The 23,934-nt window shown below is 44.5% G+C and overlaps 1 protein-coding gene across 1 annotated transcript in view; it reads left to right on the forward strand.

Annotated features, from left to right (window-relative positions):
• The window catches only part of LOC126260733 (dual specificity tyrosine-phosphorylation-regulated kinase 4-like), a 587,083-nt gene that overhangs the window by 146,380 nt on the left and 416,769 nt on the right, over positions 1–23,934 (forward strand). The gene's annotated exons all lie outside the window — the stretch shown is intronic.

Consider the following 23,934-nt stretch of genomic DNA (forward strand, 5'->3'; position numbering starts at 1 on the left):
ACGATGACGTACCGTTAGGTCAGTATGACGTAGGGTTCTCCTCACCTAGCGTGAGATGAATGCTACCCGGCAGAGCCACGTGTCGTCGGTCGGCCACGTGCAGGCAGCCGGGAGGCGCTTCCGGCGCTGGCAGAGGGCAGGCAGGCCTGACTCAGCGCAACAAGTCTCTCCAGCCGCCTGCAGCGCGATACACACCTCCTTCCCGACCTGTAGCTCGTCAGGGCGGGGGTCACTGTGGTGCGAGGAGCAGCAGTACTGCTTGTGGGAGGACTACACAGGGCAGTTCCAAAATGGGCGCACAAACTGAAGGACCTGGCGGAGAAGCCGAAATACGACAGCCTTGGAACAGAAATATGCGCTCGAGGAAGTAACAATGGCGTGTGACGAGGGCCTCCCGTCGGGTAGACCGCTCGCCTGGTGCAAGTCTTTCGATTTGACGCCACTTCGGCGACTTGCGCGTCGATGTGGGTGAAATGATGATGATTAGCACAGCACAACACAACACCCAGTCCCTGAGCAGAGAAAATCTCCGACCCAGCCACGAATCGAACCCGGGCCCTCAGGATTGACAGGCTGTCGCGCTGATCACTCAGCTACCGGGGGTGGACCTCGAGTAAGTAATCCAGAGCCAGTGAAAACTTCGCATTGTCAACAGCAACGAGGACAATCAATGCACACGTTCCCCAAGTACGGCAAAAATAACAGATAGGACGGATACTAAGACGCCAGCAAGCTCTCCCGACAGATACTTTAAACAATCGAACAATTATTATTTCACTGTAAAAATACAGCAACCAGCCACTTTTTAATGCATTTTATTTATGCCAATATGCATTTCGGGTTTGCACCCATCTTCAGCTGGCAAATTACATGGATCTTCAGTTACTACAGTAGTACAATCTCGACAGCAGATTGGATGCTGCAGCAGGCCTGTGCAAAAGCAACGATTCCAATCATTTACTCCAATTTCGCGAGTTTAAAGTTACGCACTATCAGTTGTTCATTGGAATGTAAGTAAAATGAACAACTGATATTGCGTAACTTTAAACTCGCGAAATTGAAGTAAATGATTGGAATCGTTGCTTTTGCACAGGTCTGCTGTAGCATCCAATCTGCTGTCGAGATTGTACTACTGTAGTAACTGAAGATCCATGTAATTTGCCAGCTGAAGATGGGTGCAAACCCGAAATGCATATTGGCATAAATAAAACGCATTAAAAAGTGGCTGGTTGCTGTATTTTTACAGTGAAATATCATTATCCACGGCCACGGAGCTCAACAGTCCAAATAAAATGGACAAATTGTTAATTATTATTATTATTATTGTTACAGCGTTGATTAATAGAAATATCAAGCAATAACAACATTTTGCTGTATTCCTGTTGTCTTCTGCCAATCCTCAATATTCAGGGCTTGCTCCGTTCTTTCGTTGACGATGTCTTTCCAAGAACGTCATGGTCTCACGCGGTTACGTCTGCCAGGTGATTTCCGTCCAAAATTTTCCGTGGCCACCTATGATCTCCGATCGGTCTAAGGCGATGCAGTCGTGGACTGTGCAGCTGGTCCCGGCGGAGGTCCATCGGGCACGGGTGTTAGTGTTTGTCGTTAGGATAATTTAGGTTGTGTGTAAGCTTAGGGACTGATGACCTTAGCAGTTAAGTCCCATAAGATTTCACACGCATTTGAACATTTTGAACCTATGATCTGTCATCGTCAACAAAGGCCCATTCCACATTATTTATTTTCTTTCAGTTGTGTCTGTCGCTGTTTCATTTGCCGTCGTTCCACCTCACCATTTGTTATTTTTGCGATTCTTGATATTCTGGCGCTACTTCGTAAATGACACATTTCCAAAGCTATTACTATTCTTTTGAGGCCAGCATTTAAAATCCATAGTTCTGGTCCATAGCGTAGGACAGTTCTAACATTAGCCCACCCATTGGTTTCTTATTGTTGTTAGAAATGTTCTTGTCCCACCGAAAAGAATTCATACTTTGCGAACATCATGTCACCTGAAAAAAAAGGCAACAGAAAAAAGCGAACAGAAATATGTCGCAAACAGCGACAATAATTGCTCAAAACAAGCTGTAACATACAATAAATAAGGTAGTATGAAAGTATCCATAGTATACTATATTTCAAAAGACGAATGGTAAGAAAAAAATGTAATAATGTGCTACTGTGTTTGTGTAACCATGCTATTTTCTGCATGTTTTAGATTAAAAACCCCACTGATGATGGTGATATTTGTCGCCGAAACTAGTTTGGGAGAATAAAGAAATAAACGAATAACAAGGTGTTTTGCATCAAGGCGGACTCAGTTTCTGATATTACTGTTTTTATATGCAAACACGGACCAAATGGAAGAGTTCCAAGATAAAATCATTGATTCGTACACCCTTTTACAATTCTGCTTTCTTGTATTCTGTATTTTACTTCCATATTACCCAATACCATTTTGTCAATATATGCTCCTAGATATTTAGATGTTTCTGCGTGTCGTATAACTGTTCCGTCATTGATGTCGACTTCAGACCAACAGATATTCAGTTGTGTTAGACTAATCTGTAGTTTCCATTTATAAAACAGCTTCAAACGTCTAACTACTTCTCAAGTGAGTTAATATGTTAAATATATCCGTAAGTGCTCTCATTATCAAACAATGGATATGTGAAGGGCTTATTTCAGTAGTGGTACAAGTTCATTACCTCCACTTTTCTACCTATAATGCTTCTGAAATTAATGATCCAAACAAACAGAAAGAATGGTTCATCTCTAGCAAGAAGCCATATGCTTGAATATTTCTGGTATCTCAACTGCAGATTTTTCAGCGCTCATTCAACTTTAGGACTCTGTATCTCAAAATGACTAAAAATAGACTTGTACCACTATTGAAATAAGCCCTTCATGTATAGTCTGAGTAATTTGTGCTCCACTTCAAGAATAGCTAATGTTCTCACGCACCTCAACGTTTGTCATTGTATCTTCTCAATTATGTGTTGTATAACGATACAATTTTGCAGGTAAATTCAATTAATTGTATATGTGGATACTGTCTCAAAAAATGTCACGAATAGAGTTAGTGGCAAAGAAGTAAGAAATTAAAACTTCGTGCTTGATGCTTGACCTGCGCGAATTACTGAACAATAAGCTTTTCTCCTTTCATTATTTTCTCGGTTGTGTCTGCGAGAAAAAGTTTGGAAAAACGTTTGAAACTACGTATTAAGTTTATCGCTAAGGATTCTCATTCTCAAATACTGGATGAATATGGTCTGGGTAATTTACCCGCCATGAGTTAAGCTGCCTCAAGAGATACGCAGTTTCCAACTTTGATAGTTGATTTATTCTGGTGAACCTTTAATGTAAGATTATGCAGTGGTCGGAGAAAAATATGGAGACACCAACAACACAACACTTTACCATGAGTGTGGGAAAATAGTTGACATTATAAACGGCTTCCAGTCATCTCGGAATGAATAATTACTGGTCCTGTATGGTTTTCAGTGCAGTACTGTACTATTCTTTCTGCAAAATAGTGACAATTTGAGGTAAAGACGGTGGAGGCGGTTAGTGATCACACACATTTCTCTCCAAAGTAGACCACAAACGCTCAATAATGTTGAGATGTAGTGACTGTGGTGGGCAGAAGAGATACTACAATTCATCCTCGTGCTCACAAAACCAATGCGAGGTGTGTCTTTACAGAGGCCATGTCATCTTGATACACAGCTTCACCACTGGGGAACAAACATCATACAATGGGATTGGTCTGACCAGCCAAAATTCCACATAATACTTGGCAGTAATGCGACCTTGCACAGTAACTACTCGAAGTACTGCAATGATTCGTCGGTAGCACTAACGTAACAGATAAACCTATTGTTGAGATTAAAGAAATGTTTTGTTTTATCAACTGGTACACTATGGAGGATTTTTTTATTGCCCTGGCTAATAGGTAGATCATTATTCGACGAACTAGACAAAGTATCCGACACTACACGATTAATTCTTCGAAATCAGCGCTGTCACTTCTGATTCTGTATGTGGTTCTTCTCGCAAGCTTGTCGCTGACAAGTTTTGCAACTACGAGCGCTAAATATCTTTGGATCACACAGAGTAAATTATGCTTGTATGTATCCGTGGAGGTATATAATTATTGTATTATATCTCTATGTGCGTATTACTGCCAAGCATGAGGGGGTAATAAGGGCAGATGGAGAAGCAGGCACCACCACGTCCAAAGGCCTCAAACCATTAGCGTACTGCTGTTTGCGATAGCTTCTTGTTATCGATTTCTGTAGCGTGCACGCACTAGCTGTTTTGAATAGTAAATATTACAGTACTTCCGCGAGTATCACAGCGGCTGGAAGCAATTTCCAGACGTTTTTCGGATCTTAAATGCATATTTCATCCAGTAATAAGATTTGTTAGGCCTCGTCAGTGCAACTTCTTTCGTTTTAATTTTCGAATGAACACGAAGAGAAGTATGTGATGTGAAAAGGCTGCTTTCGAACCCCAGCATTATCGTTAATGAGGACTGACGAAACATGTTTGGTCTAAGTTATCTTTCCGAAAATGCTGGGAACATGTTTTACTATGTTTGGTAGGTTTCCAGTCTCTCCTTCTGAAACCTTCCCGTCTCCTCTATCTTTTTTTTTTTGTTACGCAACCTTCCCTTAGGATTTCTATCTCTTGCTTAATAATAACAAATGAAATCTTCCCTTTGAAATTAACTATTTTGCTCAGTAATAATAAGTGCAGTCTTCGCATACAAATTTAAATTCTGCTTATTAAAAGTGATTGGCTGATTATTTCGACGAAACATAGAATGTGTCGTCGTCGTGGCCCTCAGTCGTTACCTGCAATAACCCAAAACTGTTCCTTACCTTTTTTACTGTTACTCGATCGCCATCTGACTGCCACATCGAACTGCGACTTGAATATACTTACTCTGGTTTACTATACTCTATTAACTGCTGGTGGGCTGTCATAATAAGTGGCTGTATTTATTACCAAAGCTGACGTTATTCTTCAATAGCAAAGCTGACGTTATTCTTTAATCAATTTGACTGAAGTTACGTAATTCATAATTAAACTTTTTCTTGACAACAATAAAATTTTGCAAAGTTTTACTTTGATGGTTTTTGGTATGGATTATAATCAGTAATGCAACATTGCTGGCAAAAATTAATTATATTCTGAAAACGTTTCTTCAAATATTTACTGCTGGTAATGAAATACTTTTACAAACGTTCAAATGTGACTTACTGTTTACAATAATCTTACAAATAGCATTGCGCAAACATACCTTCAATAGTCCTGAGTTTCTCAAAAAATAATTCAATAATATTAGTTCCTCCTATGATAATAGTTAGCTGATGTATCTGTACATCCGTTTATAATCTCTTGTAGATCATAGCTGGTGGCTGGCAGGCACACTGCTCCTCTCAACCTCTCGCTTCAGGCCTGCTACCGACTCGCTTCACATCTCCCTTACTCCTGACTTCCTACGAATGCTAAAGTGCGGTCTCTCACGCCAACAATGCTTTCTGGTGCAGACAATCCCTACTACCATTACAAAATGTATCAATGCGCGGTCTTTCCCGCTCTTTTCTTAAAATGTATCCATACGCTGTCACTTCCGCCCTTTTTAAAATTATATCAATGTGCGGTCTCCCGTCGGCCGCGGTGGTCTAGCGGTTCTAGGCGCTCAGTCAGGAACCGCGCGACTTCTACGGTCGCAGGTTCGAATCCTGCCTCGGGCATGGATGTGTGTGATGTCCTTAGGTTAGTTAGGTTTAAGTAGTTCTAAGTTCTAGGGGACTTATGACCACAGATGTTGAGTCCCATATTGCTCAGAGCCATTTGAACCATTTTGCGGTCTCCCCCGCAAACAATACTTTGGTGCAGACATTCCTTGCTACCACAATTATTTCCAAAATAACAAATATTAATTATTCCTACTTAATCCTATTAATAAAATATAAACATCTTTCATAAATTGTGGTTTGACAATAGACAATAGAAGTATACACGTCTTACACTTCTCACAGCACTCGCCCAGAGAGTTTTTCGAGCTGGACTGATAGGAAATATACGGTGAAATGACAGAAACAAAATTACTACAGTAAAGGTAAACAGCGCAACCAAGATTTCATGTATATAAAAGAGCCGGCCGGTGTAGCCGAGCGGTTCTAGGCGCTTCAATCTGGAACCGCGCGATCGCTACGGTCGCAGGTTCGAATACTGCATCGGGCATGGATGTGTGTGATGTCCTTAGTTAGGTGTAAGTAGTTCTAAGTTCTAGGGGACTGATGACCTCGGAAGTTAAGTCCCATAGTGCTCAGAGCCATTTGAACCATACATAAAAGAAAAAAATCGCTTCAGTTCGTCTGCTAACGAATGAAATGTGCTTATTTTACACCTTAGATCATAATCAGAACGATTAGTACATCTGTAAATGACACAAACTGGTATTTTGATAAGAAGGCTTTCATGACTCCACGAAATCAAAGCTCCGGAAGGTAATGTTTGGGGCAACTAAAATGGCGGACGTCGGCTTCAATTTTGCGACCTCATGACATCTGCACGTATTATATCCCCATGATGCCCAAAATAGGATCAGGAAATGTTTTCATTTCTCCAAAGTACCCGTGGTTTCTGGCAACACTGCCAAATAAAGCGCTAGAGGCGTACAACCAGGGCATTCCGTGGACAGGCAAAGTAGGTCACGAGATTACCCTAACGCTCGTTGCGGCATTGTTTGCGAACCACTAAAAGAGGCAAAAGGCGTGCTGCCGGGAAAGAGGTCAGTGGAGTTGGTTCAGAGCGCGGCAGGAAGCGAGCAGTTTAGCCGCGGCCGCAGCTGTCCTGGCGAGGCCCGCCGTCCCAGCCGCCACTCCGGCTGATTACCTCGGGGAGGCCCGACCGCTGCCAACAGCCCCCTGGCGTAGCGTTACGCCCTCCCTGGCAGCATGCTGTGTCTCCGGCATACGGAACTGACATGTGCGCGGGATGACGCGCGCGACAGGGATTCACGTCTGCCGGGAACACTGCTTCACGTCATAACAGAAGAACGGTAGTAGGGAAGCGAATGCTCGACTACGGTTTATTGGGAGAATTTTAGGCGAAGTGTGGTTCATATGTAAAGGAGACAGCGTTTAGAACGCCAGTGCGACCCATTCTTCAGTACTGCTAGAGTGTTTGAGAACGCCACCAGGTCGGATTAAAGGAAGACATCGAAGTACCTCAGAGGTGTCTGCTAGACTTGCTACCGGTAAGTTCGATCAACACGCGATTACTACGGAAATGCTTCGTGATCTCTTAGAAGATGCAACAAGTCTACTAGAGAGACAGGTTACACTATAATCGTTCGTCCTCTGTTAGAATATTGCTGCGCGGTGTGGGATCCTTACCAGGTGGGATTGACGGAGGACATTGAAAGGGTGCAAAAAAGGGCAGCTCGTTTTGTATTATCACGTAATAGGGGAGAGAGTGTGGCAGATACGATACGCGAGTTGGGATGGAAGTCATTAAAGCAAAGACGTTTTTCGTCGCGGCGAGATCTATTTACGAAGTTTCAGTCACCAACTTTCTCTTCCGAATGCGAAAATATTTTGTTGAGCCCAACCTACGTAGGTAAGAATGATCATCAAAATAAAATAAGAGAAATCAGAGTTCGAACAGAAAGGTTTAGATGTTCGTTTTTCCCGCGCGCTGTTCGGGAGTGGAATGGTAGAGAGATAGTATGATTGTGGTTCGGTGAACCCTCTGCCAAGCACGTAAATGTGAATTGCAGAGTAGACATGTAGATGTAGATGTAGATGAGAACATGGACTGAAGGCGACGTTCTTTTCGAGGAACAATATTGAGAAAATTTAGAGAACTGGAGGTCGAAGTTAGCTGCACAACGATTCTACTAACGCCAAAGTACTTTCGGTCTGAGGACCACGAAGGTTACACAAATTAGGAGGCGTACAGGCAGTCGTTTTTCCCTCGATCTTTTTGCCAGTGGCACAAGAAAGGAAGTGACTAGTACTGGAACAAGGAACACCATACAGTGGTACAAATGGTTCAAATGCCTCTGAGCACTATGGGACTTAACTTCTGCGGTCATCAGTCCCCTAGAAGTTAGAACTATTTAAACCTAACTAACCTAAGGACATCACACACGTCCATGCCCGAGGCAGGATTCGAACCTGCGACCGTAGCGGTCGCGCGGTTCCAGACTGTAGCGCCTAGAACCGCTCGGTCACTCCGACCAGCCACCATACAGTGGCTTGGGGAGTTCGTATGTAGATGTAGATGTAGAAATATCTATGGAGTGAGCATAGCGTACTGCATATGTCGTCGATACCAAACCATAGCTGTCACGTGACTTATTTATAAACTTTATTTCCTTGCATCTTGCGCTAATACCCTAGTATGACATTCTAGCATTTTGGCCTTTATTGTTGTACATGAGAGCGGAAAGTTCCTCTCTTCATTCAAAAGGTTTAAAAATATAAAGAGTGACAAACACGATCAAACGTGAAAAAAGTTTTACATATGTTTTTAAGATCTATGAAACCATGTTTGCATAATATTAAACTGTTAATTTTCTTTGTTGTTAAAATTATAACTGGCAGACTTCTAAGTAAAGATGAATATGAAAATATCTGTTCAAAACACCTCACCGAAACGACGACTTTCGTTTGAAAAGGAGCACTGCACTTCCACGAAAAAGTTGAACGACCGGCACTGAGAAGAAGGGGACATTACATAACGTCTATGGAGATGCAGGTAGGTGTCGGGTGGATGCCGCGAAGGCAGAAAGTGAAAAGGAATGTAGTGCGTGGAAAGGTTCGTAGTAATAGAAAGAGAAGGGATGAGGAGAGATGCAAGGGGAGCTTTCATGTGGATTTAAATATGTAGTTAGGATTTATGATAAATATCGGGGCGGATTCCATAGTCTGGCAGAGGGAGTCGACAGAAGTTGCGTTGCAATAGAGTATGGAGGATTTGTAGCAGTAGGGTCACTGGGATGTGTTGCCACAGGCGCGGCAACAGACATTTGTTGAGAATTATGACGGAAAAAACGAAAAACATAATGACTAAAACGATACTCGATCCAGCGATTAACACGAGCTCTGCCGTTATTTTCCATCTTTACGCATTTTACAGTTCACAGAAATGCTCTTGGAACATGCACTTTTGTCAAAATATCAGAATCGAACCCAAGCCCCCACAGGCAAGTAATCTACCACAGAGCCATGCTGTTTGGCGAGAATACGACCGCCGGCCGGAGTGGCCGAGCGGTTCTAGGCGCTTTAGTCTGGAACCGCGCGACCGCTACGGTCGCAGGCTCGAATCCTCCCTCGGTCATGGATGTGTGTGATGTCCTTAGGTTAGTTAGGTTTAAGTAGTTCTACGTTCTAGGGGACTGATGACCGCAGATGTTAAGTCCCATAGTGCTCAGAGCCATTTTTGAGAATACGACCTCACTTAAGCGTATTAAAGATGATAAGAAAATTTCAAAGTCGATTTTCGCGAGAATTTCTGAGAGTTGCACGCAACAGCTTTGACATTTGAGTTCTGAAAAGTAAATATAAAAAAAAATTTTTTTTTAATCGATTACCGTGTAGTATCGTTGTTAGTAGCCACACGCTGATAAAAGCACACTACATTTCCTTTTCTTTGAACCCGCACCGGCTGGTCGGCGTTCGGCGTGCGAGAAGCAATACTCTAAAGTGTCTAGTCACGGCTTGTGCGAGGCTATTGGCGTGTGGAATTGCAGCGGCGCCGTAATCTGCGAGCCCGATCGGGGGACATGCTTTCACCGCTGACAGCACGACACGGGCCGACACGCGAAACGACCTGTTGCGCAGCCAGCCGCGCAGATCTCGCCAATCACGGCCCACGGAGTCCCAGGCGCGTTCCCAGCTGGGCTGTGCCGTTCTGCATAGCACGCACTGTCAAGCGGGAGAGCTGGAACAGCAAAGCGATTTCTGCTCTGGAGCTGCAACTGCAGTGTGGCGAGCAATGAGGAACCGTATGTTTATCTCTCTCTCTCTCTCTCTCTCTCTCTCTCTCTCTCTCTCTACGCCCTGTCAAAGGAACCGTACTGACATTTGCCTGAAACGATTTAGCGAAATCACGAAAACCTAAAACAGGATGGCCGGACGCGGGTTTGAACTGTCGTTGGGGTGTGGTGGTTTTAGGGAAGGAGACCAGACAGCGAGGTCATCAGTCTAATCGGATTAGGGAAGGACGGGGAAGGAAGTCGGCTGTGCCCTTTCAAAGGAACCATCCGGGCATTTGCCTGGAGTGATTTAGTGAAATCACGGAAAACCTAAATCAGGATGGCCGGACGCGGGATTGAACCGTAGGGGTGTGAAAAACCGTTTCTTGTCCCTGACATGTAGGCTACCTTGCGAAGCAAGTTGATGTGGCAGGCCGTTACTGTTCCCCTCACACCATCTGTGGCGTACTGGGCCTGGAAGGACACGTTTTTCCCCGTATCTCCACTCCAATTGGAGATATATAAGTGTGTATGTTTGTGGCCAGTATCCGCCCCCAAACGCCTAGATCGATTTCAACCGAATATGTCAAGCAAACGGCAGGTCTCACCAGTCGCAACACTATGGATTTATAACCTTCTTTCTTCAATAGGAGCGGAGATACGGGAAAAAACATGTTCTTCCAGCGTCTAGACTGCCCTGCATTCCAGAGATGGTGGAAGGGAAAAGTAACAGCCTGCCAAATCAACCTGCTTCGCAAGGCAGCCTACATGTCAGGGACAAGAAACTGTTTTTCACACCCCGACGATAGTTCAAACCCACGTCTGGCCATCCTGATTTAGGTTTTTGTGATTTCCCTGAATTGCTTCAGGCAAGTGCCAGTACGGTTCCTTTGAAAGGGCTTGGCTGATTTCCTTCCCCATCCATCCCTAATCTGGTGGGACCGATTACCTCGCTGTTTCATCCCCTCCCCCAAACCAACCAAATAATGCCCTGACAGGTAGACTACCCTGCATGACAGCTGTATTGTGGGAGTGGTGTTGGACTGCTTTATTGAACTGTATTGCAGGGGCTACAAGTGGTGACCAGCATGGCTAGGGACAGGTTGAGATGGATAGAGGTGGGGATGGACAGAGAGAGGAGCAGGAGAACTGCATTGTGCAGGTGGAAGGTGTAGACGGCTAGTGGGTAGGTGGAACAGGAAGAAGGGAAGGTAGAGATGGAAAGAGAGAGGGGAAGGAGGATATGGTAAGAGGAAGGGGGGGGGAATATATGATCAGATGGAGAGGAAGGAAGAAACGATCAGAGAGAGAGGGCAGAGGAAATTCACGAAGATGGGGGAGGAGGAGATGAAGAGATGGAGAGAGTGGGGAGGAGCAGATAGACAGACAGAGGTAGGAAGATGAGGTAGACTGGCAGAGAGGTGGACACAGAGAGGGGGAGGAGGAGGTGTGTTCAATATATATGTGAAATGCATATGCAGGGAAAGCTGCAAGGAAAAGATTAGTATATGAATGTATAAAGCAGAGCATATGTGTGTACGCACAGGTTCTCCTCCCAAGCCCCTGGATCGAATAAATCAAATTTGATGCAGAAACGTCAGTATCACCACTTTGGGGTTTATAACCGCAGGAGGCAAGATGAGATGGTCAGAGATGGTGGGAAGAGGAAGTGGGCAGCCAAGCGGCGAGCAGACCATGTGTCAGATGGGGCCTAGGTGAAGATGGATCAGAGAGGGGCGTGAGGAGGAGATGGACAGAGTTAGGAGAAGGATATTGACAGAGAGTGGCAACTTCCAACAAACTTTAAGCATAATGTCAAACGTTTTCCAAACTTCTTCTCGTTTATATATTTAGCATGGAATATTTAACACACTAAATCATTTGTAAAGTAATCATATGTTTGAAGTTGTTTTATGCATGGGAGTTCGATTGTTTAAAGAATTGAGGGTTTACTGGTACGTACCTGAGACAGAATATTTAATATGAGATTTGTTTGTATTATTTCTCTGTAAGACATGTAACGTTCAGATACATGCGAATGCTCTCTATATTCGCACGCTAGTAGTTTCTGACATTGGTTGGTAGCATGGGGAGTAACGTCACGAATTGAACGTTCGAAACTACTGGAAGTTTATACAACCCACAGCCTTTCGCAGTTTCAATTGAAAGTAGGTAACGATAAATGGTTAAATAATGTTCTCCGACAACTGGCTTTGGAGACTATATTCCGCCTTTGCTAAGACTGATACATCTGTGTGTGTGTGTGTGTGTGTGTGTGTGTCAGTGTTGGATCCTAGTTCGGTTTGCGAGTATAATTTCTTTTCTTCGGCAGTTGGATTTTGTTTTTCTTTTTTTTTGGGGGGGGGGGGGGCTGGTAGGAGCGTCCTTTCATTCGCTGGGTAGAAGCTGCGGTTAATGTAGAAAATGTTATCGTTATTAAGGTCAAATGTGTGTATATGAAGGACATCAGCTTTGAATAAACCTAAAAGAGTTCTGGTAAAGCGTGTGCGTCAGTACTAAAGAAGATCTCTAACTGTTTTCCTCTTCCGTCACGAAGTCCGCTGTTTTAACAATGGCGCCACCTTGTTCTCTTGGTATTGTGAACCAGGACCTCGGCCACGAGAACAGCCGAGGCGACGTGCGGTCTGGCAGCGTATCAGGGACACTTACGTTGTCTTCCCAGGACCTCCGCCTCGTCCGTTACGGCGGGAGACGGAAACTGTGTAGTCGAGAAGCCCTCGCCACGTTATCGCCGCAGTACCATTAACGGTAAGTGTCTCTCTCCTCGCGTGGTCCCGGAACCTTCCACCTCGTCTGCTGTTCTGTTGTGGGAAAGAATGACATACTGACGGTGGACAATAAGCGACTGATGGCGTTATTTTATTTTATACGGCACGATCACATGAGAATTTCACAACGACGAAACTGGTTTCGACCTCTAAGTGCCATTTTATGGTCCTGTTACGAAATATTCCAGCTATATTTGGAGGAGCATTGATATATTAAGGGGGTAGGACGTCAAACGGGCCGACTTGGAGCAGGAGAGGCACCACGGGGCATTTTAATTTCTACTGTCTATACTTTTACAAATAAATTCATAAAACTTTGTCAGCATGACCAGGAAGGATAGAGGATTCACACTCATAGCAGTGGAAGTTCAAAAACGTAGCAAAATACCTTTTGTTTTACGTGTGAAATTTCATCATTTTATCACTTACTACTGGCTACATTTGTTTCTGTAGGTACACTTTTCTTCCTAAGTAAGAGAGATTCTTCGATGAATTTTGCACAGCACACAAGTAGTACTTAAAGGTGTATGAAACTCTAGAACTTTCCAAATCTATTAAAAACTGTGGTAAAAATTTAGATAATTTTGAGTTTTTTCTAAACATGAAGTTTAAAATGTAGCAGTTCATTCATTTTTTTCATAAATTAAATGAACTCTAGAGTTTCATGTAACTGTAGATTCTATGCTGTGCAAAATTCGTCGAAGAATCTCTCTTACTTAGGAAGAAAAGTGTACCTATAGCAACAAATGCAGCCAGTAGTAAGTGAAAAAATGATGAAATTTCACATGTAAAAAATGTATTTTGTTACGTTTTTGAGCTTCCACTGCTATGAGTACGAATCCTGAATCCTTCCTGATCATGCTTTCGAAGTTTTATGAATTTATTTGGAAAAGCATAGACAGTGGAAATTAAAATGTCCTGTGGTGCCTCTCCTACTCCGAGTCGGCCCGTTTGACGTCCTACCCCCCTTAAAAAGATGGAATATGGCGTTTTAATGTCCTACAATAATAGCACATGTTACAGTTTGCAACTTAGTTTTTCTACCATTGCGTAGGTAGTTGCTTAGCTAGTTTTATAGATTCTGTTATGTGTCTTTGTTTTTTTTTTTCTATTGACGGACAGTGAAAACGACTATTTTATGGTCGAAACCGCTTACAGCGTTGTGAAAAGCTCATGCGATTGTGTCATATAAAACATAAGAAAAATAAAAGAACGGGAAAGTCTGACTAACAGTAATTGGTAGTACGTTAGAGGTCCGTATACGAAATGTGTCGCCGTCTGGTGATGAATCTTACAGTCAGGCTCCTTTAGCTGGCTACACCGTGTGGGTTTCACGGCACGCAGAGAACAAAGCAGGATACCTCTTTGGCGTGTGCGCCGAGATTATGGACGATAATCCTCTGCTAACGAAGAAAGCAACCATCAGATTTACAGTGAAACAAGTAGCTTTGTGCGCGTTTGTTACAGACTGAAGAACGGCAAGGCTTAAGGCTTATCGTGCACTCGCGGTAATGAAAAACCTGCGAAAGAACCGTGCTGAAGGAAACTGGCCTGTTGGTGCACAGTGTTCTGGCAGTCCTGTTTAGCAAAAGAAGATTTATTGTTTTGAAGTAGTGACTGAAATTGTGGAGAACCAGTATTCATTGCTAGATCTGCCGGCGTCATGCGTAAAGCCTATTATGCCGTGCTTCGGCAAAGTAGAGTATTACATCGTTCCCCTTAGGTCACTAGCACGTTTAGCGTTTTTGCGCTTGTGACATATTTTTGGCCGAAACCTCGAGAGGGAGAGAGAGTAGCTACATTTGGACTCGTGAATGGAAAATTTACAGAACTGGTATTCGTAGGAGACTGTGCGATGTCCGTTTTTCGTCGCTCAACACGCTAATGGAACTGGGTAAACAGTCGCTTGTATTGCTATGACGTACCCTCCGCCATGCACTGTACAGTGGCTTATGGTGTCCCTATCACGTCAGAAAAGGAGCTGCTGTTGCTATGCGACCCGTTGGTAAAGGAATTCCATCATCAATGGCTCCTCATAACATTCTGGGTTTGCTATTCAGGTGGTGAAGATTCAAAACAGCACACATTCTACTGAAGAATGAAACTTCATTATAGTTATTCAACAACAAAAATGTATTACACTATGGGAATAAAAAATCACTAATGTCATTAATGACTACTTTCCTTCTTCTAACAGTTTCACTGCCTAGTCATTGATTATAGAGCGACGTACGTGTCCTTGCGACTTAATGAATTATTGAGACAACAGCGTACGCTTGTTGTTATTGTTGTGCTCTTCAGTCCTGATGCAGCTCTCCATACTACTCTATCCTGTGCAAGCTGCTTCATCTCCCAGTACTTACTGCAGCCTACATCCTTCTGAATCTGCTTAGTGTATTCATCTCTTGGTCTCCCTCTACGATTTTTACCCTCCACGCTGCCCTCCAATACTAAATTGGTGATCCGTTGATGCCTTAGAACATGTCCTACCAACCGATCCCTTCTTCTAGTCAAGTTGTGCCACAAACTGCTCTTCTCCCCAATTCTACTCAACACCTCCTCATCAGTTATGTGATCTACCCATCTAATCTTCAGCATTCTTCTGTAGCACCACATTTCGAAAGCTTCTATTCTCTTCTTGTCCAAACTATTTATCGTCCATATTTCACTTCCATACATGGTTACACTCTATACAAATACTTTCAGAAACGACTTCCTGACACTTAAATCTATACTCGATGTTAACAAATTTCTCTTCTTCAGAAACGCTTTCCTTGCCATTACCAGTCTACATTTTATATCCTCTCTACTTCGACCATCATCAGTTATTTTCCTTCCGAATTGTTGTCAATACTGTTACAATCTATTGCTTTGTTTCTTTTGTTATCAATAATTAAGGGACTGTGGAAAAGGTGGACCTCGAAACCATAAAATTTTTTATCGCCATCAGTGTGTGTAATATCTAGAGCTACATGGGTCAAATTCAAATGGCTCTGAGCACTATGGGACTCAACTGCTGTGGTCATAAGTCCCCTAGAACTTAGAACTACTTAAACCTAACCTAAGGACAGCACGTAACACCCAGCCATCACGAGGCAGAGAAAATCCCTGACCCCGCCGGGAATCGAACCCGGGAACCCGGGCGTGGGAAGCGAGAACGCTACCACGAGATGCGGGCTGCTACATGGGTTGCACAAAAATAGGGATAAATGATTGCTCTAACATAAATGCAGAGCCTGCAGGTTGCGCTGTTTTATTTGAGCACGAACGGCGCCTGTGCATTGTCCTCAATATGTTCAACTGTCACTCGTGGTCAGAAAAGAGTTCTGGATAAATATCAGTGAACTAATTAAATTCGAACGTGAGCAAACTGTTGGTGCTCGTATAACGGGTGCTTCCGTAACCTAGGGAGCCCAGGTTTTTGTTGTTTCAGGACACACTGTATCATCGGATAATAATGTATGTTGAGTGATTGTGACAGTCGGTCACTGAAGACGATTGTGACGAATGCTAAGAGGGCGACAGCTGCAAAAGTTACTATAGAACTGAATGTCAGAATCGTGAATCATATTACACTACTGGCCATTAAAATTGCGCCGGCCGTGGTGGTCTAGCGGTTCTAGGCGCTCAGTCTGGAACCGCGCGACTGCTACGGTCGCAGATTCGAATCCTGCCTCGGGTATGGATGTGTGTGATGTCCTTAGGTTAGTTAGGTTTAACTAGTTATAAGTTCTAGGGGACTGATGACCTTAGATGTTAAGTCCTATAGTGCTCAGAGCCATTTGAACCATTTGAGCCATTAAAATTGCTACACCAAGAAGAAATGCAGATGATAAACGGATATTCATTGGACAAACATATTACACTACAACTGACATGTGATTACATTTTCATGCAATTTGGGTGCATAGATCCTGAGAAATCAGTACCCAGAACAACCACCTTTGGCCGTGATAACGGCCTTCATACGGCTGGGCATTCAGTCAAACAGAGCTTGGATGGCGTGTACAGGTACAGCTGTCCATGCAGCTTCAACAAGATACCACAGTTCATCAAGAGTAGTGACTGGCGTATTGTGACGAGCCAGTTGCTCGGCCACCATTGACCAGACGTTTTCAGTTGGTGAGAGATCTGGAGAATGTGCTGGCCAGGGCAGCAGTTGAACATTTTCTGTATCCAGAAAGGCCCGTACAGGACCTGCAACATGCGGTCGTGCATTATCTTGCTGAAATGTAGGGTTTCGCTGGGATCGAATGAAGGGTAGAGCCACGAGTCGTAACACATCTGAAATGTAACGTCCATTGTTCAAAGTGCCGTCAGTGCGAACAAGAGGTGACCGAGACGTGTAACCAATGGCACCCCATACCATCACGCCGGGTGATACACCAGTATGGTGATGACGAATTCACGCTTCCAATGCGCGTTCACCGCGATATCGACAAACACGGATGCGACCATCATGATGCTGTAAACAGAACCTGGATTCATCCGAAAAAATGACGTTTAGCCATTCGTGCACCCAGGTTCGTCGTCGAGTACACCATCGCAGGCGTTCCTGTCTGTGATGCAGCGTCAAGGGTAACCGCAGTCACGGTTTCCGAGCTGATAGTCCATGCTGCTGCAAACATCGTCGAACTGTTCGTGCAGATGGTTGTCGTCTTGCAAACGTCCCCATCTGTTGACTCAGGGATCGAGACGTGGCTGCACGATCCGTTACAGCCATGCGGATAAGATGCCTGTCATCTCGACTGCTAGTGATACGAGGCCGTTGGGATCTAGCACGGGCTTCCGTATTACCCTCCTGAACCCACCGATTCCATATTCTGCTAACAGTCACTGGATCTCGAGCAACGCGAGCAGCAATGTCGCGATACGATAAACCGCAATCGCGATAGGCTACAATCCGACCTTTATCAAAGTCGGAAACGTGATGGTACTCATTCCTCCTCCTTACACGAGGCATCACAACAACGTTTCACTAGGCAACGCCGGTCAACTGCTGTTTGTGTATGAGAAATGGATTGGAAACTTTCTTCATGTCAGTACGTTGTAGGTGTCGCCACCGGCGCCAACCTTGTGTGAATGCTCTGAAAAGCTAATCATTTGCATACCACAGCGTCTTCTTCCTGTCGGTTAAATTTCGCGTCTGTAGCACGTTATCTTCGTGGTGTAGTAATTTTAATGGCCAGTAGTGTAGTATGTAGGAACAATAGAAAGAGTCGTGTTGGAACTCTTTGATTAGCACTAAGTATGAATTGCAGGACAAGCTGGAACTCCAAAGCAGCACATCAGTGGTGTAACTGCCAATAACAGGGAAACGTGACTTCACAGCCATGAAATTCGGATTAGGCAGAAACGGAAGAAAGTCATTTCGAGGAAGAGTCGTGTTCCCAGCTTCTGGCCGAGTTTTTGTCCGAAGAGTAAACGTGGCGAGGGTTCGGTGATGATTTGGTGAGTCATATAGTGCCATTCCGTGGGCCTCACATTTACTCTGCAAAGCCACATTACTGCCAAGGATTATGTGACCATACTGCCAGATCAAGCCCATCCTATGGTGTGACGTTTGTACCCCAACAGTGACTGTGTTTTCCAAGAAGGCAGAGACCCTGTTCACAAAGCTTGCCTCGTTCAGGACTGGTTTGTGAACGAGGATCAACTGCCGCCTCTGACCCTGCCACTACAGACAGCAGGTCTCAATATTGTTGGGCCTTTGTGGTCTGCTTTGGAGAGAAGGGTGCTATCCACCACCCATCATCTTCACCTGAAGCTATTTTGCAGGATGGATGGATAAGATTCCCTTGAAAACCTTACAAGACTTGTAATTATCCGTTCCCAGACCACTGCCAGCTGTTTTGAATGTCAAGGGCTTTCCTAAACCAGGGGTCTCCAAACTTTTTAGTCCGCGGGCCACATTGACTCCTCCACGAAGTCATAAGGGCCAAGATCTACATAATGGGATTAAAGCACCCTAGCACTCCATGATCACCGTAATGTAAGGCTAAATGAAAGTTACAACTACATAAAAGTCACTAATTATCACTAAGATGTTAAATTTCTTTACGTGAATACTCTAACAGCGTGAGTTTTCGAGATATAAATTAATTACTTTAATTTTTATACATCAGTTACAACTAAAATATCCGATATCATTATGTACACCAGATATTGTATTTTCTTTAAATTGCCTTTAAATAAAAATATTTTGTACGATTTACTTGCTATGTGTATTTTACAACGTAATCAAAAGAAAGTGAAACCTCGCTTAAGAAGCATCTTCCATAATGATTGATTACTAAGGCTAGTCGCCGAAGTGGCGTCCATTTGAAAGACTTGCACCAGACTCGTGAGTAGAATAAAATGCAAAGAATTTTTTTACTTAAAATGTTTTCGCCAAACTAGTCTGTTAACCGTTCTTTTTTTTCACTATCGCACGGAGAATGGTCTGTTTGTTTATTGTGGATAGCCACAAGTTTAACCATGACCTTCCGCTTTGTAAAGATAGAGCTCCGACAATGTATATTGGTCGCGATAGGCCTCGAAACTCAGTTGTTGGCAGTATAGGTACCACCTCAAATATTTGGCGGGCCGGATACCGGGGAAGTCCGGCCAGATAACGCGGGCCGGTTTGCCGGCCCTCGCGGGCCGGTTTCAGCCCGCGAGCCGTACATTGGAGACCCCTGTCCTAAACTGTATTAGGCTCGGCAGTGTGATGTGCTTTTGGTGCTTCCGCCCATTGTAGCTGCATCTAGCACAATCTCTATAGCGTGCATCGGCGACCTCGCTTAGGGAGTCTTAGAGACTTTTATTTCCATTCAAATTTGATAATTTCTTAGCTTTGTGAGAAATGTACATTGAATTTACCTCAACCGATTCGATAGCAGCGTAAAAATGCTTGATCAGAGAATGAAATTCACAGGGTCTGAGATATATATGGATCATAGGAACCGGAATGGCGTCCCAATAGAAACAGCATAGACACAAGGTAGTAAGTAGTACAGTCCTAAGTATTGTGAAGGACGTTTGACGGCGCCCACGAAAGCTGGATTCGTCGTAGACGTGGCGGCGCCGTCCTGGCTGCACTTGTGAATGGAACGAGCGCCGGCAATATGATTGCGTGAGGCGCGGCCGACTGATTGCATTTTGCCGGCGAATCAATCGACCGCCAACACGGCGCATTCACTGGGCGCCGCGCCCGCTGAATGAATGGAGCATCGGCAGGCGCGGCGGAGGAAGGAGTCTGCCACGCTTAGCCTACGTTCGAGGCCACATGCATTTTGTTTCCCTGGCTCTGCATCTGATCCACTGCAGAACATGTCAACCACAGCTGCCATTGGTATCCGTGTTCTTCACAATGCCAGACGTAGTCCAGTAAAGGTAGCCAATGGTGAACGCCAAGTTAGAAATTGAGCCCGGACGGTCGTGCACTTCTTCCACTGGTATCTCCCATCTGATGGCATCAACGTGGCCATCATCGGTCCAGATATTACCAGATAGCTCCAAAAAAAAAAGAGAGGGCTCTGGCTTTTCTTACTTCTGCCGGGATCCTCTACCTTGGGCTATGTTCACGTTACCGACGGAAGCGAGCATCTTCGCTGCCGAACTTCTAGCAGTTAAGAAAGTCTTTAGATACGCGGCGAATCAGTTTGACGACATGATGTCGCGGATTCGAAGAGTCCACTGGAAAACCTATAAAAAACAGCATTGGGACTGCAATACTAAGCACCAGTATGAAACCCAACGTGTCCAGTTATTATGGATCAAGGACCACTCTGGTGTCTCATCTAACGAGTTGGTGGACCACGTGTCGCAACAAAGTGTGACTGATGACTAAACCCACTGCACTGGTCTTCTTCATACAGGTTTCGTTGTCGGCGTAAAGAAACATGTATTCCAAGAAAGGTTACAAACGTGGCAGATTTCACAACGGTCCAGATGAATGCATTACTGTGCAATACAGCACAGAAATCCGCAAAGTTTTCACAAGTAAGGCTATCTAGGCGTCATAACTCTATGATAATGTTCATCTGGCTAGGTCACAGCCGTTGTGTTTCAGATCTTTATAGCATGAAAGGTGAGCCACCTCTGCATTTCGAAGCACACCCGATTGAGATTGCCGACTAGAACCACGTCACACTTGGATGTTTGCGTTACGACAGACGTAGGTGCGTTTCTCAGGGGTTGAGGGGCCCAACCTATGTCTGTGACGGACCTGTGATGTCAGCTGACCGCAGCTGTCAGTGATGCCCTGTTTCTCCAAGAAGCGGATATCCATACATCCACACATGTTATAAAAATGTTTCTATGTATGTATTTATGTATGTACGTATTTATGCATGTAACCATTCGACCGACTTCAACCAGACTTCGTAACATACTAGTTACTGCCTGGAAAGAATCGCTGTTGGGGTAGCAACCATCTGCCTATCAGAGGCGTGAGGGTGGAGATGAAAAAGCAGTTTAGCCCACGACGCGCGGTACCCGTACTTAATTCATCGCGTATTTGAGAGTGAGAGCACTTAGTGTCTTGCAAAAAACTTTACACATGTTTTCAAACCTTTAAGAAAAGTTTTTCTCGCTGACAACGTCACAAGATGGTGAAAGTTTCTATTGAAATATGTTTTTAGTGAATAAGACTCCCCACTTGACCCCCCCCCCTTTCACTCTCCCCACCACACCCTTGTATCCGCACCTATCACAGGAGAGATTAGGTTGCGTATAGAGTCGTATACAGGGTGATCAGAAACAGTCAAAAAAGCTTGCAAGAGTGCTGCAGGGTAGGCTGCGCTGAGAAATAATTGTTAAGAAAAAAAATTCGCAACGTCGCGGCGTTTCCAAGTAAATTAGCGGTGAAGTTAGCCAATCAGATCGTTGCAAGGGTAGACCCAAGCGGCCTGTAGAGACTGTTCAAATGGTTCAAATGGCTCTGAGCACTATGGGACTCAACTGCTGAGGTCATTAGTCCCCTAGAACTTAGAACTAGTTAAACCTAACTAACCTAAGGACATCACACACATCCATGCCCGAGGCAGGATTCGAACCTGCGACCGTAGCGGTCTCGCGGTTCCAGACTGCAGCGCCAGAACCGCGCGGCCACTTCGGCCGGCCTGTAGAGACTGTTGCCAAACGTGTTCTTCGTTTGGTTTCCTAACACCGGACAAAAATCGTCAGAAGAATTGAGTATGGGACGGTAGTAAATATCGAACCCGAGCCAAAGGCTGAGCAGTCTCTTGCGCTGTCATCTACGCCGTGAGAACAGTTGACACCTAATTATTGTATCTGGCGGGCCGTTTGGATTTGAGCCCGCAACGCCCTGATTGTCTAACAGCAATGCTGATTAACTCGGGCCTCGCAGGATTAGCTGAGCGGTTACACGTTAGTCCCGTATAGTATAGTTTCTTCACATTTTAGATGGGGAGTGGTTACGTATAGTTAGGAAGGCAACGCCTGAAGAGGTAAGAGTTCATTTTTGTTTGGTAGGCACACAAATGGCGGTGCCCCGAAGGGATGGCTATGATTTTGTTTTATTTCTTTTGTTAAGTAAAAAAAAGTGGCCATCGCGACAGAAAGTCAATCCTAAAGGCCCGGGTTCGATTCCCGGCTAGGTCGGAGATTTTCTTCGCTCATGGATTAATTAAAAAATTTAAAAAAGAAAAAAAACTAATAAAAAAGAGCTGTCTAAGGCGCTGCAGTCATGGACTGTGCGGCTGGTCCCAGCGGAGGTTCGAGTCCTCCCTCTGGCATGGGTGTGTGTGTTTGTCCTTAGGATAGTTTAGGTTAAGTAGTGTGTAAGCTTAGGGACTGATGACCTTAGCAGTTAAGTCCCATAAGATTTCACACACATCTGAACATTTTTTATTAACTCGGAAATGGCACAACGTATCTAATCGTTTTCTTAACAATTGTTTCTCAGCACAGCCTCCCCTGCAACACCATTATAAGCTTTTGAGACTGTTTCTGACCAACCCATAAACAGTCGTTTCTCACACGCTCTATATGCCATTAGACTAGCACAGAAAGTCGTAGCAATGGTACGAAGTAACCTCCGGCATGCAGTAAAGTCCACGGATATCGCTAGAGGGCGATATTAAGGTTGGCTACCGGCTGCGTGCTATTCGAAAAGTAAGCTGAAATGTACTGTCTCCTCTCTCTCTCATTGTCATCAACATTCAGCAAGCGTCCGTCTCTCGTCTACTTGCAACGTTTACAGTTAAAAATGCTAAATTCGTGTTTCGCGAAAAAGGTGTGCTAAAGAGCGCGAGGAGAAGGAATGAATAGTTCAAACTAACGGCAGACCGCCCGCTTCGAGACCTCCTCGGTCACAATGCCAGACGGCTTTACTTTTTAGTTAGCACTATTAGCGAGGATTGCACCCGCAGTCCCTATTCAGTCCGGCAACTCACCACGTGACTCACTGGGAGCATTCCCCACAGAAGTGGGACACGACATTTTCACTTTATTTCTTAATCACTTACCAAGAACCAACATCTTCCTCGGCCTATAAACAAACGACCACACCATCGAGATCGTTGTGATTCGAGACAATCCTAGCAAAACGGTGGTAAGATTGGCGAAAGAACTAACCTTGAGCTTCTTGTGTGTAAGTAACTTTTGGGTTTAAAGTGTCATTCATGGTGAGGTCGCGCAAGCTCAAATGGTTCAAATGGCTCTGAGCACTATGGGACTTAACATCTGAGCTCATCAGTCCCCTAGAACTTAGAACTACTTAAACCTAACTAACCTAAGGACATCACACACATCCATGCCCCAGGCAGAATTCGAACCTGCGACCGTAGTGGTCGCGCGGTTCCAGACTGAAGCGCCTGGAACCGCTCGGCTACGACAGCCGGCCCGCGCAAGCTCAGATCGGAAAGAATGGAGTGGGAAGTTTATTATAACCTTTTAAAACGAACCATCCCAGAGATTTACCGTAAGCAGTTCAGGAAAATATCGTAAAACGCAGATCTCGATGGATGGACAGGGAACTGAGTGCCGATCCTCCCGACTGCAAGTCAGATGTACCGGCTAACGTGTCGCCTCCTTCGGCTTGACCTTCTACAAGGATTCGATCGAGCGTTTCTCTGAAGTTGTTTAAGGAAGCCACCAGAAACCTGAACCTTTATAACTGGATAGGCGTGGGATTTTCAC

Source organism: Schistocerca nitens, chromosome 5 (assembly GCF_023898315.1).
Source record: "Schistocerca nitens isolate TAMUIC-IGC-003100 chromosome 5, iqSchNite1.1, whole genome shotgun sequence".
Lineage (NCBI taxonomy): Eukaryota > Metazoa > Arthropoda > Insecta > Orthoptera > Acrididae > Schistocerca > Schistocerca nitens.